This window comes from Ceratina calcarata, unplaced genomic scaffold, assembly GCF_001652005.2.
Source record: "Ceratina calcarata isolate Rehan_Ccalc_2016 unplaced genomic scaffold, ASM165200v1 scaffold60, whole genome shotgun sequence".
NCBI lineage: Eukaryota > Metazoa > Arthropoda > Insecta > Hymenoptera > Apidae > Ceratina > Ceratina calcarata.
The window spans coordinates 1,141,513-1,145,571 of NW_017177240.1; the positions used below are offsets into that span (position 1 = coordinate 1,141,513).

Here is a 4,059-nt window from a genome sequence, read left to right on the forward strand (position 1 = left end):
TGCATAAAATCTCTACTTCTAACTTTTTATACTCCTACTTTACATATATGATTTCGTTCGACAGAAGTCTGTGTTCCTGGTCCAATTTTAGCCTCGCTACGTGCTAAACAAATTGGCTGAGAACAGAGGCGAACATTTTCGTTGATGATTTGCTTGTAACGCATTGAACGGAAACGCGGGTAAGAAGTCCCAAGGACTTCACGATGGCCTTCGCGAGAATGCAGCAAGGCTCGCGTCAATGAAACGGTCGAACGTTAACGTAACCGAGGAGTAATGAGCGATCGTGAGGCAACCGAGCCATTGACAGGTGGAAAATTAATGATACTTGTTAATTGAGTTACACGGCTTGTATCGGCCATGTATATCTTGCCAGAACAATGAGGATTGAAGTATTACGTCAAAATGTTATTGATTGCCAATGCTATACGGACAGAACATTAACAATTTTAAACGATTCAATAAGTAATTTCAATATCATAAAAATTAATCATTTTACTGCCTAACATTAAGATGTCAGTGGAATAGTAAAAAAATTAAATCGAGAAGGAAGCAAAGCTCAGGGGTTGCATAAATTTACTGCAGCGACACTTGTGACATCACGTGGGTGGCAATGGCCCAACCAACTGGCGCCCAGACTTTCATTCTGTTTCCCCCTTTTCCTTTTATTTCTTCTACGTCTGAATCCGCCGTTCTCTTTGTTTAACTCGTGTAAATATAACCCTTTGCGAAACGTGCCTCGGCAACTTTGCGAAAACGTGCCTCGCGAAAAGTGGTTCGTGAATCGCGTGAATCCGTTCCTTCTCTCGATGCCAAGAAGCTGTCGCTTATTAATTGCACCTCTGTCGTCCTTCATACTAATTTATGTTTCATAATAATGTGATTCAAATAACTGATCCGACACGTTCCCTTCAAAATTGAGATCTTCCATTCTTTCTAATTTCTCTTTAATATAATGCTATCGATAGTCAGTAATATTTAGATAGTTATTTCTTTTTATCCGTTTCGATGATTATTATCATCCGTCAGATGTTTTAATTGCGGTCAGACCTAAATGTTATTATTAACTCATAAATGTTGCATCACGTTTCCAGTGGAACTCGCTCTGTCATCAGAATACAAATAGACTGAAATGCAATTACCGTAAAACAGCGGGAAGTGAATCAGAAATTCTTAACTTTGATACTTTCACGCCACGTTATTATTACACGTATTTTCGCAGAATCTAACATAATTGTAATATAAAAGATGAGATGAATAATCTGATCAAAACAATAGGGGAGATTGATTTATTCATGTTTTTCAGGGGTTCGCATGATGAAAAAATAAATCGTCGATTCTGCGTAGACTTTTGGCCCACTGCCCGACGTAGTGGGAGTTTTGTAAACTATGGCCTGTGTTTTTGGCGTAACGCCTATTTTTGTGCTCGTTTTCCGCCTCCGGTCGTCCCCTTTTTCTTCGATGAGTAAAAGATTACGTATTATTTATATTCCTCCTATTGGCTGCGATCTACAGATTTCTTGTTGTTAAATATTGACGATAAACACGCAGATAAAACGATGAGAATAAATTAAGAATTTCAGATATCATTCTCATACGTGCTATAAGAAAATTGAACTTAGATCGGAGGGAAATAAAGTGTATTAGTAGAATTTCTGAAGATAATCAGCGCGGAAGAAAAACGTCAGTTTTACAATTGCTCTTTTTCATTTTCCATGTAAATGTCACTTAAATGAGCGAGAGAGCGAGCGCGCGAGCGGTCTCGTACTCTGAACGGTCCTTGAAGCGCACCTTACATGGATGAAAGATCCACGAAGACGGAAAGTGGGAGTTGACCTTCCGCCCATCCACCGAGAAACGATCATCTGCTTACTGGGTTACGTGCGGTCCGAAGAATGTATAGTAAACGGTGCCCGATGGAACGCGTGCATGCCCATAATTAACAATTTAACCGTGAAGCAAGGGGGGAGTTTTAATTCCCTCTCGACGTATTCGACTGGATTGCTGTTACTCAAAAATCACTTGTGACAGCCGCCGACAGATTCCGTCGTTGCGATATCGTTATTAAAATACCAACACGAAAGAGTAAAAATAATCTTAAGACTGACAGTCTGTACAGCTAAGACAGATTGTCGATTTAAATACTTAATTAAGTATCGACGACAAAGGTCTGAAGTGTCGTTGGTGAGCTCGGCCGCGTGAGTCACGGGGGTAAAATAAGCGCGCTAGTTTTTGGCGCATTCGAAATTCGCTCTTACATTTGCGGGTTCGAGCCGGGTGAATCGAATTCAGATCGAGCCCTCGCTTTTTGCGCGCTTCGCACTCGCGACGCGGGTTTCAAACGTGAAAAGCGTTTAAGCGACGAGACATGAGTCCGCGATGTATAATAACGGCCACTGTTCAGCGCCTTTCAAAGGCGCCGAGACTTTTTCGACGCGGCGAGATTAATTGCTGCATACGCCACCAGCGTGCAGCCGCGGTGCATTCGTAGTAATTCAATTTAAATGGAAGCCCCTCAGTCAGCGTTCTGATCGGCAAGAGCCTGTACGATGTAATCGGCATTTGACAAATTGTGTTCGGTCACGCATCGGTGGCTTACACGCGATCGCCACAGTTTACGCTGTTAATTATACTCCTTGGATTATGACTACCTTTCGAACAGCATTTATTGCCTCAACTTTGACGTTTGGCTTCGAAACCATAGATTTTAGTTCGTTAATTATATCAGTCTTACATAAATTTTTTAAAGATCTAATTGTATTTCTCAATTGGAAATTGACTAATGATAATAGTTGGTACATTTCAATGTACACTTCCTTTAGAAAAATTAAGATTGTGATGAAAGAAGTTTTACTTCCTTCACTTTTGCCCTGCCTTGCAATTAAGTAAAGAGGAAGGGTAAGTCGCTATTAGGGTGAGTCGATATTAGTCTCGGGGAACGATCAATAGCAATTACTTCTATCCTCCTCCCGAGATTGTTTCTGACGTTTCGAGGCTCAATGATGCATTTAATAATGCATCAGGCGATAAACTGCCGGTCGAGTATAAAATATCACCAGATTGAATAATTCACCGTGAAGCGAACGGAATGCTTTTGCGATTGTATGCAAACCGGATTATTATAAGGCGGCGATTATTTAAAGAGAATTATAATTACTTTTGTTCGCTTCTAATTAGTAGACGATGTATCGATACGCGTATTCACTTGCTGTCAGTCGAAATCTTTTTTTGATGGAAGTTAAGCGTTCATCGCCTAAAATACGCGACGGTGACATTGAACTGACGCGTCAAACTAGTATTGCAACTTTGAGCCGAGCTAGTCGACACTTGAGCAAACTGATCGACTCCGCTTCCTGCAATTTTCTTTGATTTACTGCCGGGGTGTGTAATGAACGGTTCGAGCTCGTTGGAAAGTTTGTTAGTATGCAAAAAAAAGATAGTATGCACACTATGTGCAGAACTACTTAATAATATTCAGATCAAGATACATGACATGACCTACAATGCATGAGGACTGTAATAAATTTTAATTTAAGTGAACTTTTGATAAAACTGAATCGTATTAATCGGTGTTTAATTCCTCGGACGATACGCGTCTCGTTTTGAGACTAGAAATAGCGCGGATTGAAAAGCAGCTGTGGAACTTACGTCGCGAGAAAGGGTAATCCGATATTCGTGATAGAGCGCACTGGCCTTTCCACTGTTCGCCTGATCGTTTTTATTTTGTCTTCGTTTCGGCGAGAATTTTCGCGCGTCGGGATTGGTTAAAAAAATCAGTTCGCAAATCGAGAAAAGACGGTGCACGTGACACCGCAGAGTGCCCGTCCGATACTGGCTCATTCGACTTGGAGTTTCGCTCCCGTGAACGCGCTACGCGGAGCAGGATTAGCGCGAGCGCATGCGCTAACGATCTTCTTCGAAAGTCTGCTCCTCGATTCGTCGTAAAGATCGCGTCAATTTTGAAGCGAATGCATAAAATTGGATTCGGCCGACCACAACAAGAAGATAAAAAGAAACTTGAGCTAATTCTATATTTAATATTGACTAATAAATGAACTGGGT

The 4,059-nt window shown here is 41.1% G+C and overlaps 1 protein-coding gene across 1 annotated transcript in view; it reads right to left on the reverse strand.

Annotated features, from left to right (window-relative positions):
- Positions 1–3,846, reverse strand: part of LOC108629973 (soluble scavenger receptor cysteine-rich domain-containing protein SSC5D) — a 15,261-nt gene extending 11,415 nt beyond the window's left edge. The window contains exon 1 of the mRNA XM_018033000.2: positions 3,646–3,846. The gene's annotated coding sequence lies outside the window, so the exon portion shown is untranslated. The remainder of the gene's footprint in view (positions 1–3,645) is intronic.
- Between the last annotated feature and the right edge of the window lie 213 nt (positions 3,847–4,059).